Consider the following 20,030-nt stretch of genomic DNA (forward strand, 5'->3'; position numbering starts at 1 on the left):
ACAATGATTATTGAAGTAAAGGAAAGCCGAGCAGCAAAAAAAAAAGAGACATTTAAATGTCCTGTGCTTAAGATGTCAGAAGAGAAATTCCATTGGCTAACAAAGCAGAAGAGGACAAGTTTCTTTACAGATTCTTCTCTATTCAGAGAAAGGGAAGTTAACAAAATTGCACTTAGTTTACATTGATAATGGGCAGATTATGAATAGAATCTGTTGACAAATCCTAGAGAGAGTTGGAGATGGCCAAATCACAGGGCATCTCAGAACACAATCTGTTCTGGCAATCTGCTTAAAGAGAATTAGGCTTCACTTTGCCAGTTCCCCTTTCAGCACAGAGCGGTTTGAGAAAGCTTTGGATTTCTCTCTTTGAATTCTCCACTCTGACAATATGGCAAAGAGATCTTTCAAACAATGGAAAAAAAGCAACCTGTTGGTTTAGTAAGTGATGTTGTTCACCTAGATTTGACACCTAGATTTAGGTCAAATCTTTTAAATGATGACAGAGCATGTATATGCTCTTGCAGTACACGGTTCATGTTGTGAATTATAGCACATTATGAGGGTTATCCAAGTCCTTGGCCACAAAAATGTACTCTACTGAAATCCCAAATCAGGACAAGGCCTTGCTTAACATGAGGGCCATCAATCACAATTAACATTTTGTAAACACATTAACCTGGTCATTGTTCTGGAAAATTCCTTCTGCCAGTCGATTCAGCAGAGCCTCAAGAAAGTGCATTTTCCCTCCCATTGCAGTGGCTATTTATAGTCAGACTGAACTTGGTCGGTCAAAATCATCTGTGATTGAACATTTTTGGGGCCATGATTAGAGCATTGGCCTAAATCCAAAACTAGGACCTTATCTATCCTAGACAAATGGTCAAGGTCGTGTATGTGACCTAGTTCCCCACAGCAGGTAGTTCAACCTGTAAAGACATGTTAAAAAAAGAAGCCACTGGACAAAAAGAAAAAATAGACCAGCTGGCAGCCACATGCTGGTTCCTCTATTGTCTCAAATTCTATAATAGCGCTGTTTATTTGTACTTTTTCTATTTTATCTATGCCCCCAGTATGAGGGGAAAAGGCCAAGAGCACCAAGAGAAAAAATCTAAACTGTCGTGTATCAATAACAGCCTATTTGTGGGTTGCGTGATATGCATGGGCTTCTGGCCAATATTCTATTGTTTTGATCTTTTTTGGTCTGTAGCAAAATGTTGATCGATGAATGCTGGTACTTGCCATCTGTAAGAGCTGTAATGGATCAGTTCAGATTTCAAAGCACAGCCTGAGAAAGAACAAAACAAAATAATAACATATTCAGCGCTTGTGTACAGTGGAAACCAAATTCCATTTCAAGTTCAACAGCAAAACATGATTAACTCCAAGGTACTAAAAGGTCCCAGACTTCAAATTGCTCCCAAATGCCCAGTAGATGTATTTTAGAGGGTAGGGCTATGTGTTTTATTTTCCTTCGGAAAGGAGGGGAAGATCGCACAGTTTAATCAACACCACAGATCAATAAGCCACCTGTTTGGATCATGCTCATACTATCTGATTGGTGCACTGCGATCAACTCGTCAATGCAATTTCTAAATATATTTTCCAGGAGTAAGGGAAAAAGCAAGCTTCTGTCGGGTTCAGTAAACGTTCAAGGCTCTTACCATATGGTATGTGGAGCTCAATCTTATTTTCCTTAAAACTTGCCTCAATCTAAAAGTATGATACGCAAGCCAGCATAACAGTAGCATAAGCTAAACACCTAAAAAAGGAAAAACGGAAATGTAAATTGGTAGGGGAAAAAAGATCTGAGAGGGCTTTGAGATAATGGTGCCAGCATAATATTTTCTGATTGGGTAACATTAGTAGAGACGAACGAGTCCACCACCAGAGCTAAGGCAACAAAACTGTCCAGCCTGGGCTTCCTCTCAACTCTGTGATAACATGTAAACACCGTTACAAAATCCACTGCTCGTAATCACAACTTGGTACGTAATCATGTACAACTCTGGCAGCTGAAACATTTTACAGGATGTTTGTTTTATTTCCACTCTTTTCAGACGCTTCCATATATGGTTGGAAGGACAAACAAGCAGCTCACACACCGACATGTTAACGTGTGTTGACATGAGCATGTGCGATTCTGCATCGATTCTGAATATGGATCTTCAACAGTGAAAGAGATACCACATCTCCAAAGAAACCAGAAAACCTCCATTAACCAGCAAAATAGCACAAATGACAACAACCACAGATCTCGCCAAGCGGAAGAGATGAAGGAAAGGGATAGAGGTTAGGAGAGGACAGATTTCTTCCAAACCCTGTGTCCCCTCCACTGACCTGGCAGTAGTTTGATTAATCACAGAGACTAAAGCGGGAAGACTTAGCTGCTCATTATCCAGGATCAGGACCAGGGTGCATGATCAGGACCAGGGTGCAGGATCAGGACCAGGGTGCAGGATCAGGACCAGGGCTCGACATTAAGGTATTGGGATCATCTACAGCTGTGGACCACCATGTCACTGCGGGTGGTGCCATTGTCCAACCCCCCTTGAAGGTTTAATACAGGGGTTCCAAAATGGTCGTTGTTCAAGCATATATGTTTCAAGCTCCCCTAATTTCTGTTACAGTCAATATTAGCAACGGTTTGCGGTTCAAACTACCTCATGGACTACCTCAAACTACTTTGAGAGTGCCAGAATTTCTATTTTCACAATTTTGATGATATCTCCGATTACTTGAGAAGAGGAGAGACATCTAAATTGTCAATTAAAATGTAGACTTTTGAAAGGGACTAACTTGGTGCACATAATTGAGCCCTTTTTCTAGAAATGCATGAAGAACCATCCATATGTGAGCCACATATAGCCACTCAAAGAACATCAAAATATCATCAGTTGAGTTCAAGCTAAACTCAAGAGCTATCTTGTGCATGTCATCTCATTGTCAAAACAACTTTACTAGGAGAAAATGCAAGACAAGCAAGGGAGTTTTTCAGCTCTACATAAAATGTTAAAAGAACTAACCACAGAAATGAGCATATCTACAGAATACCAAGAACATGTTCATCGGGCACACAGAGTACCCTGTAACTGGCCTTCCTCCTCTCAGCTATAAATTATTGTGGGTCAGTGTAGTATTGTGGGTCAGTGAGAGTGAAATCACAAGGAGCACACACACAGTCCAGCAAAAGGGCGAGGCATGTTGTGACTACTCGTCTCTCGCCATTCCTTCACCACATTCCCATACTCTGTCTTAACAGTGAATAAGGGTAAATGACTTGACCTCCCTCCTAAGATGGCCCCTTTCCCCAGATAACCAAAGAAAATCAATCAGTATTCAGATCAAGCCACAACTCCACCTTAACCCCTGACCCCTGACCTCACCCGGCTCTCCTCAGACCATGACGGGGGTTTGTCTGTGCTCCCTGTGTCAGGCTTTAACAAAGTCCTCGTGTCAAGGTGAGGAGCAGCGGTCTAACCCTGTCAAGGCCAACACAATCAATCCAGCGGAGGAGTTCAAGGTGGTCTGACGCACACCTGACCCTGACGCTGAAACCATGGCAACAAGCTCAGCCAATGATTTTCCTGTCAAACCCCCACCACCACAGAGATTGTCTGAGAAACAGCCCAGGATATGCTCATGTTTCAGAGGCACTGGAGGACAGTTTTTTTTTGCTCTAGTTTCACTCCATCTACAACAACGTGACATAGCATAGTCTAATCTGCAAGGCTGAACAACCCTGATGCAGGTATAACTGGGGACCAAGGGGAGGGTATTAGCATAGCATAATTACACTGGAGAAAGATCCATGGAACAATAGTGTGGACACCAGGGAGCAAGACATAGCCCACAATTTGCCATTGTGCTCCTTCCCCCTTTCTTACCCCATTGATATTGGAGAATAATACCAGGCGGTGCACACGGTTAATGTGATTAGCAACCCTGTGCTGACACCTCACCATCCTCCCCCTGTGGGGTATTATCATGCTAATCTAAAAGAGAGAAAACATTGATTTGACTGAATGGAAAATATAGTAGGAGGCAGGGACCTCGGAGCCCAGTGAACACAATGCCTGCGTATTCAGCCTAGTCTGCCAAGGCGAGTGGGTAGACAAATGGACATAGACATAATGCTCACTGGTTAATTAAAGGAACATAATTAAAAAGGTCTTGTGTGTGAATGGTCACCTCAATGCAATCACTGACCTGATTGTCCCATACGTGTTCCTCAGAGCTCAGTCTGTCTCTCTCCATTACGACTCCATTAGCACCTCAGAATTGTTCCGACTGAGGAAAGGGAAAGACGAAATGGGACAAACTATGGGAGATGTGTAGTTCATTGTGGTGGTGGGGGGGGGCTTGCTGGTTAGATGAGACCTATCCCATCTGGACAAAAGGAATACCTATGGAAGAATGCTGTTCATTGACCACAGCTCAGCATTCAACACCATAGTACCCTCCAAGCTCTTCATCAAGCTGGAGGCCCTGGGTCTCAACCATGCCCCCAGGTGGTGAAGGTAGGAAACAACACCTTCACTTCACTGACCCTCAACACTGGGGCCCCACAAGGGTGTGCGCTCAGCCCCCTCCTGTACTTCCTGTTCACCCATGACTGCGTGGCCATGCACACCTCCAACTCAATCATCAAGTTAGCAGACGACAACAGTAGTAGGCTTGATTACAAACAACGACGAGACAGGGAGGGAGGAGGTAAGGGCACTCGGAGTGTGGTGTCAGGAAAACAACCTCTCACTCAACGTCAACAAAACAAAGGAGATGATCGTGGACTTCAGGAAACAGCAGAGGTAGCACCCCCCTATCCACATCAAAGGGACAGCAGTGGAGAAAGTGGAAAGTTTGAAGTTCTTCGCCATACACATCACAGGCAAACTGAAATGGTCCACCCACACAGACAGTGTGGTGAAGGCAGCGCAATAGCGCCTCTTCAACCTCAGGAGACTGAAGAAAGTTGGCTTGTCACCCAGGTCTGCACAACGCATCACCGGGGGCAAACTATCTACCCTCCATGACACCTACAGCACCCGATTTCACAGGAAGGCCAAAAAGATCAAGGACATCAACCACTCGAGCCACTGCCTGTTCACACCGCTACCATCAAGAAGGTGAGGTCAGTACAGGTGCATCAAAGCTGGGACCGAGAGACTAAAAAACAGCTTCTATCTCAAGGCCATCAGACTGCGAAACAGCAATCACTAACCCAGAGAGGCTGCTGCCTACATTGAGACCCAATCACTGGCCACTTTAATAAATGGATCACTAGTCACTTTATACAATGCCACTATAAATAATGTTTACATATCTTACATTACTCATATCGCATGTATACTGTATTTTATACCGTCTATTGTACCTTGCCTATGCCGCTCAGCCATCGCTCATCCATATACTTACATGTACATATTAACCCCTTTAGATTTGTGTGTATTAGGTAGTTGATGGGGAATTGTTGAAGTGTTAGATACTACTGCACTGTTGGAACTAGAAGCACAAGCATTTTGCAACACTCATTAACACCTGCTAACCATGTGTATGTGACAAACCTTTGGAACCTTTTTTGTGACCATCGAAAATAGTCACGGATACTGACTGTGATTATAGTAGCAGGTAATGGAACCATGTTTAGAGTGTGACAGTGGGAGGTAGGGGTCATTTCCGCTGTGGTGGCTATTTGGGTCCTTTCAAATTAGGTGACTAAAGATATACCCGGTTTACTGTACCTCTCTCTCATCTCTCTGAGACGAGGCAGTAAAGCAGTATCAAGCTCTGCAGTTGGAGACTTGTTTACCTTGAGTTGTCTTTCATACCGTCCATCACCAGTGATTGCCCCTCAGGGAGAGACTGGTCGAGGCAGAGAGATAATGTGGGAAAGCAATAAAGGAGGATAAAATGAAGCCGCCTTGGAGGCACTGGGCAGGAGAAAGAGAACCTGTAGGAGTGCGTTTGTGTGCGTCAACACAAATATGTTTACTGTATCTGTGTAAAAGACTAAACACATGGTAAACATCGTAGCAGCTGTTATAACACACAAACACAGCTGCATGTATAAGTCACCACATGGTTAACTGGCACACCCGCGGAATGGGACGATTGCAGTGAGAAGGAGAGGGGGGGGGGCAATTGTACACACCCTGGCCGGGCGCCCTGGGTAGAATTATTTGACACTAACTCCCTGGACCTCTACCCCCACAGACCGGTTTAAAAATAACCCTGAATCAGGCGAAAGGGTCTGGAGTTCTGAGAAATCCAGGAAAATGAGAGCGATAGGAGTCTGTTACTGAACTAATCTTGCACCTCGTCCAAACCAAACGACTGATATCATTATCACCACCCAGAGATGTAGACCTACACTGTAAAAACCAGCACATATACCAACACATGCATAAATACACACACATACACATTGACGTTAAACAAAGCGAAGACTAGCAGACACTTGAATGCGATCCATTGTCATTCCTTCCCTAAGTGCATACATGTACAGTACACGCTAAGTCTTGATAGACCCGGGGCCAAGTTTCCAGTAACAAGGTCGAACAAGACAGCTATTTATGGATAGTTGGGAAATTCAATGTAGGGTTTTGAACAAGCTAATAAAAACCCACTTGGCAGTATGCATGTCATATAACACCAATGTGTGAGACTAGCATATTTATTTTCAATAGTCGCATGATACCATTCAACAAAAAAAAACTAAGCGGTTTAATCAAAACACTTTTGTGTAAATGAATACCATTCACTTTTTGAGTGCGTGCAGAGCCTGAATCGGGTAAGATGAGGCATTACTGCATGAAGCAGCGGCTTTAAGCGAGAAAAACAAGCTTAAGTTTTTAATTTCCTGCTTCATTTCACGTTTCGGGCCCATAAAAAATCATAATTTCCAAAAACTGCAATAAACTACTTTGAGACATGATCATGACTCAGAATAGGTTCTGCAGTCGCTGAATTTTTTCCCATGAAGTTATTGCTTTACGGTATAAGCTATATCTGTGACAACAGACACAATAACTGTGCCCCAGATTCTAAGAACACAAACAAAGACTAATAGGGGGGAATTGACGAAAGTGAAGCATACGTAAATGGAAAGTACATTTTATTTGCTTTCTCTATATCCGTATTCTGATGTTACGCCTAAGAATAGCATGCTATTCAGCTACTATTCGTTTGGGGTAGAGATCAAAGAAATGAAGGTGTGGCAGAGATTTCCACAGAAACACTGTATTCCTTTACGCCTTCACGCAAAATGAAATGATGAATAAGGTCAAGCAACCTGTCGGTTCCAAGTGCAACAACATCTTACTTTTACACATTTACAGAGCTATTTGAGTAATCCGTTTGGATAAGGGAATTGTACATATGACAATTGTTTTAGATCTATTTTACCTTATGATCCCTGGAGACAAATGTGAAACCAGTCATATTTCAGCAAGCTAAAAAGCATGACAACATGACAGGTATTTGGTACTCTTTTCCACAGTGACGTGTAAATAGCTTTGCCGTTATTCAGAATTCTAATTGTAGGCCTTAAAGCTTCATAATTTGTGGGTCTGAAATTTGGAGACCCAAGCTGAGGCTCTAGCCTATGAAAACCCGTGCGCACTGACAGTAGCGGCGAACCTACCGAGTTGATGTATGCACTCTAGAATTATTTAATTATATGGCCGGACATTTTCGTAATTAAAAAAATATTTTATTTCTATCATATTAAGTACTAGCCAATATCAGTAGCCACCATCAGTAACACCCACAGAAATAGGCCTACAGTGCCTTCAGATAGTATTCACACACCACTTAACTTTTTCTAAATTTTTATGTGTTTCAGGCTGAATTTTAAATGGATTAAATTGATATTGTGTCCCACAATACCCCATAACTTCAAAGTGGAATTATGTTTTTAGAAATGTATTAAAAATGTAAAACGGAAATGTCTTGAGTCAATACGTATTCAACCTCTTTCTTATGGCAATGCTAAATAAGTTGAGGAGTAAAAATTTGCTTAAGTCACATAAGTTGCATGGACAATGATAAGTGTTCAACATGATTTTTGAATGACTACCTCATCCCTGTACCCCACACATAGAAATATTTTTAAGGTCCCTCAGTCGAGCAGTGAATTTCAAAAACAGATTCAACCACAAAGACCAGGGAGATGTTCCAATTCTTCACAAAGAAAGGGACTTATTGGTAGATGGGTAAACACAAAAAAGAAGACACTGAATATCCCCTTTGAGCAGGGTGCAGTTATAAATTACACTTTGGATAGTGTATCAATGCACCCAATCACTACAAAGATACAGGTGTCCTTCCTAACTCAGTTGCCGGAGAGGAAGGAACAACTCAGGGATTTCACCATGAGGCCAACGCTGACTTAAAAAAAGTTAAGAGTTTAATGGCTGTGATAGGAGAAACATAAGGATGGATCAAAAACATAGTTACTCCACAATACTAACCTAAATTAAATACAAACAGAATAGAATACAAACATTCCAAAACATGTACGCTGTTTGCAATAATGCACTAAAGTAGAACTGCAAAAACTGTCCTGAATACAATGCATTATGTTCGGGGCAAATCCAACACGTCAGTGAGTACCACTCTTTGTATATTTAAGCATGATGGTGGCTGCATCATGTTATGGGTATGCTAGTCATTGACTAATGACTAGACAAGGACTAATGAGTTTTGTTTAGGATAACACGAAACGGAATAGAGCCAGGCAGGCAAACCCCTAGAGGAAAACTTGGTTCCAACAGACTTTCCAACAGACACCGGGAGACACATTCACCTAATAACCTAAAACATAAGGCCAAAAATACACTGGAGTTGCTTACCAAGAAGACATAGGAACATTCAATGTGGCCTAGTTACAGTTTTGACTTAAAAACGTATTGAAAAAAATCTATGGCAAGACTTGAAAATGGCTGTCTAGCAATGATCAACAAACAATCCAAGTGTGCAAAGCTCTTAGAGACTTACCCAGAAAGACTCACAGCTGTAATCGCTGCGAAAGGTGATTCTAACATGTCTTGAGTCAGAAGGTTGAATACTTCTCTAATCAAGATATAGTAGTGTTTTATTTTATACATTTTATAGAAATATGACACTTTTTGCATCATTCCCTTACATTTTTAGTTTACTTTTCTTTCGTCTGTCAAGTCCGTATGGTTGTTCCTGAGGGTCAATAGTGTTTTACAATAGGCTAACATATTACAAGTGCCATAATTTGGGACATGTAGCCTATTTGAATCATGATGGAACACAGACCATACCTAGTGTCATGACTCTCCTGTGAGGATCAAATGGCTCAGCTCAGCAATGGTTGACAATAACCAGACTCTCTCCCACCTACAAAGAGGGGGGGACTGCTGGGTTGATAGCTCACACTCGGTTGTAAATTATCCAGGAGAGGACTCTGTTGCTCTCCAGTTTTGGCTAAAGAAATGTCCTTTGTCTCCAAGGGCCTTTCCCCGCCCAAAACGCTAACATCCAAAACGTGAATGTGGGGAATGGTCAGTGGGGAACCATGGAAAACTAAATGTAATATTGGTTTTCATTTTGTGATGTCATTTTTTAAAAACTGTATGGATGAAATACTGTAACTTGGAAAGTATATCTCCTTTATCTATCAAGTTTACATCCAATACGTTGTGCATATAATATAAAACATTATTAAAGTATTTTTGTTAAGATAGAAATGTGATTTTAGGAGGTATAAGAGAATCTATCTCCTATAAACTGTACATAAGTAAGTAGCCACGCCCCAAGTGAGGTTGGAGAGCGTGTCAGATGGATGGCGCCATCCCCTTTCGCCAGAGTGCATAAAGAGCCTTGGTAACGAAATGAACATTCGACCAGGAAACATGAGATGTTAGCTACATGTTTGAAACTTTGAGCCTCAACGCGTGGTGAAGAAATAAACTCATCTTCCATTAGACCAGCAAGACGAAGAGCTGCAGCCCTTTTCCATAGTGGTCTGAATCCTGCACCCTGAATAATCAACGAGGAGGAAGAGGTGACAAACTCCCCTCTCAGTCCCTGGTACAGCTGATTAGCTGTCCGGAGTCAAATATCTCAACCTCTTCAAACCATCCCTTCCTACTACAAGTCTCAAATCACCGTAGTACGCTACTCTTATCACCCCACTGGAACCATCGGCACGGCTGGAAAATCTTCAAATAAGCAGCTTCAGGAGCCAATGGAAGAGAACTCTTTAGTTCAGTTTAGGACTACACAATGGACAAAGGCACCCAAACGTAAATACATTAATGATTTCTTATTCCAAACGGGCAGCGGTTCATGTGCAAACTATATGATTGTGAGAATAGTTCTAGAATATATGTCATTCTCTCTCTGTGTGTCTGTAAAACACCATGTTGCGGCAGTCCACTAGGGACTTTCTTCTCATGTATCAAGTGGGTATGTTATCCTGGTATTATTTAGTTAGCTAGTAAATCAATAATTAAACCATTTTCTGTAGTACTGAATAATGAGCAAGGCTGGGGTTTTTGCAAATCCAAGAAGGTTACAACTGGTCAGAATAATGATATGATAAGAGGTAATGATTAATAAAAACTGTTTATCGATGAAATAGATATATACACATTCATTCTTAATTGAACCTTTATTTCACTAGGCAATTCAGTTAAGAATAAATTCTCATTTACAATGACGGCCTACCCCGGACGACGCTGGGACAATTGTGCGCCACCCTATGGGACTCCCAATCATGGCCGGATGTGATACAGCCTGGATTTGAACCAGGGACTGTAGTGACGCATCTAACACTGAGATGCAGTGCCTTAGACCGCTGTTCCACTCGGGAGCCTTATAGAGTTTAATTCGGGAGACGGTAACTCTTTAAAACAACCTCTTCCGTGGTGCCCCAAATCCTAATGAGTTAATTGTTGCATGTTTTTTTTATTTTTTTATAATAATAATAATTTTAATTAAAATCGGGTGACAATTAAACACAGTTAGTTGATTTAATAAATAACGTCATCAGATTAATGAAATTAAAGTCACAACAATAGCAGTTTAAACCTGGAGCATGGTTCATGACGACTGGATCATTGTCATCACAGTTCCGGGATTAGTGAGGATTATTAGGGTAGTTTTATAGGACTGCTGTTCAACCCCTATTGTACCCCTTTCTCACCTTCCAATATTTCATGAATTGAACACGGAAACTTTCATGATGAATCAAACCGCTGTTGACTACAATGCTTTCCACAGTTGTGTCAAGTTGGCTGGTAGTGGATCTCTACTCTGAATAGATCATTCCATCTCATCCCACAGATGCACTATTGGATTGAGATCTGGTGACTGGGCAGGCCACTGCAGTAAACTGAAATCGACCGTAATTTTCTTGGAACCATTCCTGAACAATACTAGCCTTGTGGCATTATCCTGCATAAAAAAATGAAGGGATGCACCTGATTGGCAATGATGTTCAGATATCCTGTGGCATTCAAATGTTGCTCCACTTTTATCAAGGGGCCCAATACGTGCCATGAAAACACACCCCCCATTACACCATCACCACCCTGCAATGTTGACACGCGGCATGATGGATGCATGTACTCATGTGGTTTTCTCCATGCTCTAGTCCTACTATCAGTGTGAAACAGCAGGAACCGGGAGTCAGACCCGGTAATGTGTTTCTGATTCTCCAGTATTCAGTGTTTTCTCCATTTAGCCCACTGCAACCACAGTTTCTTGTGTTTTGCTGAAAAAAGTGGAACTCTAAGGTCATAGACCTCCATACCCCATTTGTTGTCAAGGTACAATGAGTTGTGCATTATTTTATTGTTTTTTGGGCACCAATGTTGTACTGGACTGTTAGTTGACTAGCTGTAGCCCATCTGTTGCTCTGCACATTTTGTGTCAGCCTCCTTTGTTGAAGTGGATTTAACAGATGACATCAATAAAAGGATCATAGCTTACACCTGGATTCACTGGTCAATCTGTCACAGAAAGAGCATGTACAATGTTTTGTACACTCAGTGTATATTCTAGTGAGCCTGTCAAGAAAATTATAATTAAAAAGTTAAAGTATTTAAAGGGATGGTTTTAGATACATGTACTGAAAACACTATTGAATGAAAACTCCACAAGAAAATCTGTTGGCCAGCAAGTGGGAGGCTTTTCAGAGATTCAATGTAATATATTTAGCGCCCGCAAGGGAATCACACCTGAAAAGCCCGTTACGCACCTGCATAAGGTAAGTCTGAATACCAACTGCTGAGAAGTGCCTAGGAAAGGCATGCGTAAAAAAGGCATACATTTCCTAAGTCTGAATCAGGCCCTAATGCATGTATTTTGTGGCATGAATGATGGATTTTTGTTGATGTTATTCTCCTACTTACTCTGCCTATTTCCCAATCTCTCTCGCTCTCCCTCTTTTACTAATGTCCTCCTCACACATTTTCTCTTTGCGAAACAGATCTTTCCTGCATGCTAAGAAATTGTGGGTCGATTTCCAAGAATAACACGCTCCAGCATGTACCCACATTTAAAATTCCTGGAACGTGGTTAGTAGAGTCGGTTTTGTATTTTATTTCTAGCCTAAAAATAAAAACATTATATTTTGAAATCATGCAGGAACTTCAGCTATAGTGAAATCCATTGCATGATCACCAAAATAGACTATACAAAAACTGCATGAATGCACCACCAGAAACAAAATCAACTTAAACCCATTATAAGGATTTCGGATACAACTAAGCCCAAACACCAGCGAATCCAAAGTAAACATTTACTGAAGTGAAGTGGATGGACTGCTTCGGTTTCAACATGAGCAGCTAATCAATGAGGCAGGATGGAGGGAGGCTGCCCTCATTATGAAGTGATTAAGAGATAATTTGGAACAAAAACCACTGCACCTTTAGCCCCACTAGGACTGCGCCAATCAATAAAGTGTATGTGTGGCCAGCACCAATTTACAGGAGGGCTTGTTTCGTTAACTTGCATTCTTTGAGAAGATGAGCAGCAGAGTAACAAGATTGTGGCAAAATATGTTGCTTCCTGCATTAAGTAGCCAGTGGGAAAGTGTATTGATTCAAGTTTACTGATACCGGTTGGTACTGTATGCATATAATAGTATCTCAATACCTGAATATTGCCCTTGAGTTTGTTAATGGTGCATTGGGGGCTCTGGGGGATTGTGGGTGTCGCAGTTAAAATGTGAGTTTAAAAAAGGCAATGGTCTTAGTCATCGCTCAGTAATCCTCAGGGATGATGAGACTCAATGTGCAAATGAAGAAGTAGCTACCTCCTCAGATGAAATATGCATGAAAGGGAAAGACTTTTAATCTCAACAGGATGTATTTCTTGCCCAAAACTCTTCTCCCTTACCAGCCCTGAGGGTACCGGGCACAATATTCCCGTCACACTAATCAAACAGCCGTGTGTGTGTGTGGCCAATCTCTTTTGAGGAAGACAAAGAGGTAGTGGAATCTAAAAGGATTACTCAACTGCAGATTGTAATTCTGTAATTCTGTGATTTGTGAAGGTGCTTCAAACAAACATAGACAAGCCACTCTGACAGCATGATTTAAATACTAATATAACACAAATAAAGTAGGATGAAAACATTTTCACATGCAAATACTTTTTTAAAGGGTTGAGAAACTTTTACTGACCTGAATACATAAATGAGATACTATCTGCTGACACAGGTTACATTCCCCCTGTAATTGCTGGAACCCTTCCACTTCAGTTCATGGAGCTTAACCAGACAGTTACCCGGCATTCTCGGCCCGTGGCTGCTGCGGGTTAGCTGAGCAGCCAAAGACCATGTTTGACAAGGGGTTAACACTGCTGGAAAACGCTTTATAAAACCACAGGAAGACAGCCAGTCTGGAAAGGAGGACTGAGGCCTGTCACTTGTCCAGAGTGTTCTTTTTTTTTTCATTCTATCCTTTGGTTGAACTCAACTCTTTTTCCTCCCAAATTCACACACTCACCAGCTCTGGTATAATTACCCGTACAGTGCTAACCGCGGCAGTGTGACAAGAGGGCAGCCACCGCTCGCCTGTTTTTAAGAATCAGAGCTAATTACTGCCCTGTCAAGGACTCTATTTAAATGACTGCTACTGATGGGGCTAATAGGATAAAACAGTGTCAATATTGAACACAGTCAATCAGACATTTATTTTGGGCACGCAGGTCCTGGTGTGAGTGCTGAAATTAACATAGATAAACAGAAAAATAAATAACAACAGAAGTTTTGAAAAGGGGTGATATTCAAACCAATACTAGAAAATGCAATAAATCATGCAAAATCTATGATGACCAAATACAGTGAAGCTTAGCATTGTAATGAGGACTCAGTAAAACAAGTTTCTGCATTGTGAAGAGCAAACGGCTGAAACACAGTGAAGTGCATTCCCCCTACTGGTCCCAGACAATGACTGAAAAGCCCCTTCAGCTGCCATGGCAAAGCCACGAGGCTTTCCTAAACCCACCATTTGTAATGCTTGATGCTACATGTTAATGTGATTTTCTCCCATGGTCCGTTGGAGGGGCCAGACCTGAAGGCCAAAGTCTGGTGGTCTCAGCAGATAGCTGGGACAGGCCTGTCCCGTGTCAGCCTTGGGTTATGGATGATGGGGATGCTCTGGGGCTGACAGGTAATAATTCACTCCCCAGGGTTCCGGAACCCTTCGCTGAACAGAAGCAGGCAGGCAGGGAGGGTGGAAGACTGCACGGCCTTGCAAAACCCTCCTTTCCTTATTTTCCCCACCTTTCCACTCCCCCTAAGCCAGATATTGGGGTACCCATTGGCTGCCCAGTTGCCATGGGTAACAAACTACCATCAATATGAAATATGAGGTGCCACAGTCCAGTGCTTCACTCCGGTGCAGGGCCAAACAAAGTCCCATAGGCTGGGGGTGGGAGGCGAAGATTAACTGTTGCTTCTTCAAGCCAAACATAGTCACACTGCCCATTTTTAAACTCCAGCAGCCTTCTAGTGCCGTAGGTAGTACTTCAAAGTCACCTCAGACATATTGGTTACTGTCAATCCTCTACACTTACAAAAATATACTATAAAAGTCATATTGATCTCAAAATGGATGTTATCAACACAGAAGGGACAGATCGCAGTAATTCAACCACTTCAATTGATATGTGCCAGGGCATCTGGGGTCTCTCAGGTTCCTAATCGAAACCATTCAATATAATATTATGGATAGTATAATGGTACCACAGTCTTCCGCAGAAGACAGTTGCTTCTCTAAACAGTACAGTAACTTGAGTCTGGGCCAGTTCTGAAGTGTGTTGGAACAGTTGGAGAGGCAGCCGAGTTGGAATGAGGAAATATCTGCATCACAGGGGTGACCGTGGGCTGGGAGGTATAGGCTGTACTGTACGTCCCACAGGACCATAGTCCTGGGCCGGAGCCTATTTCTGCCCTCATTACCCCGCGGACCATTACGGAGACACAGCCATCCACACGTCACAGCCCAGCACAGCCCTGAAGCAGACCTCCCGTCATTTAATACAAAACTATAGCTCCATCGGAAATTGGAAATAAAATTACACCCTAGTCTAAATGCACCATTAGCCATGCTAACCGAGCGCCGGCTCTTTCAGGGCTGAAATGAGAGCCGGACAACATGCAATTTGGGAGCCGACAGAGAGGGAATGGGCCGCCGACACTCGCCTTTCTCAGCGCCAGTCATTTACAACCATCACCCACCAGCCTGCAAGACCTGAGTTACTTATTGAATGGGGTTGGGTAATAAGAAAGCGGAGATGTGTGTTTCTGGGAGGTAGAAAATGAGAAAGCGAGAGAGCAAGGTAAAAAGAGTTCAGAGAGGGCATACCGGTTGGGTAGGAGTTACAAATAATATGATAAACATATTATTAAAAAATGACAAAACCAGAAAAAGCTACAAACCTGTAGGATATTCCAACTCTTGTTGAAGGGAAGCAATATCACCACTTGTTGATTAGGCTATGACATCTAAACCACCTAATGTATAACAGGATTGTAGCCTAGCCCTGACGACAAGCACCTGTAAAAAACTATGATACCAACTACAACTTTGGTTTCCTTTCTAACATGTCAAAGATGGGGGTGAATATAGTTTTTAATAAAATATCTGCAGCAAGAAACATTTAAAAAGGAGAAAAACAACCTTGTGTGTACTGTAAGATAATGATACCCTAGAGCTGGTGAGTTTTGCACCAGATTAACATGAATATTTACATTTCTTCTAAACTTTGGAATCTAGACACAGTAATCACACATCCACATCACCAAAACAATTATGGAGGGGAAACACAGTGGCAATAAAGATGTGTCTTTATGTTAGTTGTGCATGCTGCCAGTGGCGTCATGACCATCAGGGGCACAAAGGCACGTGCCCCCTAATATGTCACGTTTTGAAATTAGTCATCTTCATTTTTAAGCCCATGTTTTATCATAATTATTTATAAAAAGATCTGTCGGCGGTATTTTACAGACGGGACACGCTGACTGGACTAGGCAAAGAGTACCCCCCCCCCCATTCTCCCTAGTAAGTGGTCCCTTCCCAGGTGCACCGAGAAAAGAAAGGCAGGACACTATACACTAGTGCGTGTAGTATCGTCAGGAGGAGGAGGAGGAGAGAGTGTACAGTAGAGTGACACACAGCGTTTGATTTGATTTTAGCTGACGGTGCTGGGTCGAAGGTATGTTTTTTAAATGAACGTGATCAAGCTATGTAGCCTATTGATTTCTTCTTCATGAATACATAAAACAAAAATGTTCTGTAGTTTGTCTGCTTCTACATCCACATTGCTCGCTGTTTGGGGTTTTAGGCTGGGTTTCTGTATAGCACTTTGTGATATCTGCTGATGTAAAAAGGGATTTATAAAAACATTTGATTGATAATACTAGCCACCTAGCAATTTTATGAAATTGGCCTTAGATAGCCAGCTTGATAGATTCCCAATCGCATAACTAGCTACCAAGCCATGTCAGGCTATCAATTAAATTAGATTAGCTTGTGTAACCTGCCTGCTGGTCAGGTTGCTAGACTTTAGAAAAGCAAGAAATTATTAAATGTACTGAATAAGACTCACATTCCTTTCAATCCTTTACCCAGATTTGAGCAGAACCCCTGTACTTCATGCCATACTTTGGTCAAGATATTTGACTTGCAGATATAAGCCTACAAAAAGCTTCTCTCTGTTGGTCCTAGCTGAGAGTGGTTCTAAAGAGCATAAAAATATAGCCTATTTTTGTCTCAATCCAAGTCTGTAGGCTACACACAGACTGTCACCCAGACCTGTACCTTAAATGTCCTCCCATCCGGAACTAATGGACATTATTCTTGCTACTTCGACACAATATTGGCTATTATATTTTGGCTAGTGTTTATCAAAACGCATTAAAAAGTACATGAAAAAAACTCATATCAACATGTAACTCGAATCACTGTTATTGATAGCCTGAAAATACAGCTAGAGGCTATAAATATGTGCACAAACTCAAAAACCATAAAACAATTTAAGAATCAAGTTAATCAGCCTAAACATACAATCAAAGGATTCATCATTTGTTTAATTGCATTAGGACAGACTGCAGTTGTGGAAAATTAAAAATCACCCACAACTAAAATCCCCCAATGCGCATTTTAATTAAGCTGCTGTCCAAATGACAAGACATTGTCTATGATATAAAGCTGGTGAACCAAGTAAGGTAAATCTAGGTCTACAACAACAAGTTTGTCACACCACACAAAGGACTGCGAAATCTGTGAAATCACCCAACTCGATACATCTTGGCGCACGCAGCTACGCATTTCAACTTACTCTAACTGGCAACAATTTTTTCTACAAACGCGATCTTGTATTCACTTTGTTCAAATGACCCAGTGAGATTCTATAACAGCGTTTGAAAGACATGTATGGTTGCAGGTATATTATATAGCCTACTCAAGTCTCATTTTCATTTATGTAAACTATAGGCTACACAAATACAAACAGACGTCCGTCTGCACAACGACACAACACAATCATATAGCCTATCCAAAAACGCATAGAGTATTTCTAGTATACTATTTTTGTATATTTATTTTCTGACAAATGCTCTTATCGCATGCATTTTGCTGAAAAGATGATCGAGCTGCAGCCGATGGTTTAAGTCAGGGTTTCTCAATCTCGGTCTCGGGGCCCCTCCTGGGTGAACGTTTTGGTTTTTGCCCTTGCACGACACAGCTGATTCAAATAACTAACTCTTTATCAAGCGTTGATTATTTGAATCCGCTGTGTAGCGCTAGGGCAAAAAAACTAAACGGGGGCTGGAGGTAGGCGGTCTGAACACGTTATGAATGGTAGACCTTCCTAGAATTACCTACTAAGAACTAGAAGACGACATCGTTTTGAATAGCCCAATGTCCTCTATGTACAATGTAGATACTGGGGCAAACTTGTGGCACGACAAAATACTCCGATGCGAAAGTTCAATGTAGGTGCAGCAACCGAGACAGTCAGCTACTGGAGAAAGTGCCGTAGTTATAACTCTTACCTTTTTCTTTCGTTTTGGCTATCTTGTTTCGTTGACAATAATTGATTCTTGCAGGACAGAGACCAATGTTACAGAAGCGTTGAGACAAGATTAGTTATGTTTTTCCAAAAATGCTCGTATTCCCAGAGCGCGAAAGAGCGCCCTTTGTTATGACAGAGACCCGCGCACGCTCGAGCTGGACTGCAATCACAACATACTTCACCCAGCGAAGAGCAGCGTCGGAGAATACACGCCCTAATGTGTTGAATTGGCAGCCAGTCGGTCCAATGGCAAGGGGGTGGATAGTACCAGACCTTGTTTGAGACGTGTTTTGTGCAAACCTTTTCTTTTGACTTCTCCCTCCACATCTCACTTTTGTCCAGTTGTTGGATACCTACACATCTGGATCCTTGCAACCCGAGCCTGCAGCCAGTCTCTCCGCCTAGGGTATTTAAATCGAGATATCATTGAGCTTCTTTCTGAAGGGGGTTACTTTGCTCCACATATAAGAAAACTGAAAAAAATATTTTCATTCTGTTAACAAGTTTCTTCTCCGTTGCCTTCAGTTATTAATAGTTGTCCAAATATCAAATAGCATGGATCTAACTTACTTCATGTTTTGCTCATACATCCCTATAATTACATACACCATGCCGTTTTAATAGCATTTTCAGTTTTCACATTAAATATGTGTAATAGCATCCTTTGTATTGTAATAATGGTTAAACAGTAAAACTGTTCTTCAGATTATTAACAAAAAAAAGCGGCGCACTTAGTATAGGCTACACAGAGCCAATAGTCTATGCATTTAATTTCTGTTTTCAGTAGGCCTTTTAGGTTCAAAATATATGCAGCCTAGCGTACAGTATGTCAAGGTGCTAAGTAGAGTTGTCCTGTCTAATTTGACAGGCAGGGAATTAGGCAGGAGGAAGACAGAGAGCATAATGAGGGAACCAGTAGGGTTAATTGGTGAAAGTAGTTATACTGTATGAAGCTATTGCTCCCCTACTGGGGGATCCTACTGAGATATCTGCATAGGAGAGCCTTGCTGATCATTATAAATGATCCAACTGCAAATCACTGTCTAGTGGAGATAGTAATCATGTAGATAGATATTATTAAATATTCCGGTCACATCCTGTCTTTTAAATAAAAATGTATATTTTTTATCTATCATAGATGTCAGCTGTTAATGAGATTTTATTTTTTATAGTTTCTTGGTTACACAAATAACAGATTCACTTTAGTTTTATATTGACGGTTTGTATCCACTCTTAACATGCTTAGTCATGAACATCCCATTGGGTTCAGGGCGGCTGGAACCACAAACAAATGGCTGATCATTTTTGGTAAGTTTAGGGTCAATGCTGATAGTTTTACTCCAGTCATTTCTCTTGGCAGTGAAATAGAGTCTGTGAGCCCGGCCATTGTGGTAAGGTGCCTTCAGGAGTAAGGAGAGGACAAGCTCCCAAGTCCGCGATCTGAGTGGACACGCTAAATCTCAGTAGGCATATGT

The 20,030-nt window shown here is 41.6% G+C and overlaps 1 protein-coding gene across 4 annotated transcripts in view; it reads right to left on the reverse strand.

The window, feature by feature from the left end:
* Nucleotides 1–18,749, reverse strand: part of LOC129837937 (semaphorin-6D-like) — a 149,622-nt gene extending 130,873 nt beyond the window's left edge. For all 4 annotated transcript variants that reach the window (XM_055904522.1, XM_055904524.1, XM_055904523.1 and 1 more), the window contains exon 1: nucleotides 18,536–18,749. The gene's annotated coding sequence lies outside the window, so the exon portion shown is untranslated. The remainder of the gene's footprint in view (nucleotides 1–18,535) is intronic.
* Nucleotides 18,750–20,030: the final 1,281 nt, after the last annotated feature.

The sequence above is a fragment of the Salvelinus fontinalis genome, chromosome 38, assembly GCF_029448725.1.
Source record: "Salvelinus fontinalis isolate EN_2023a chromosome 38, ASM2944872v1, whole genome shotgun sequence".
NCBI classification, from domain to species: domain Eukaryota; kingdom Metazoa; phylum Chordata; class Actinopteri; order Salmoniformes; family Salmonidae; genus Salvelinus; species Salvelinus fontinalis.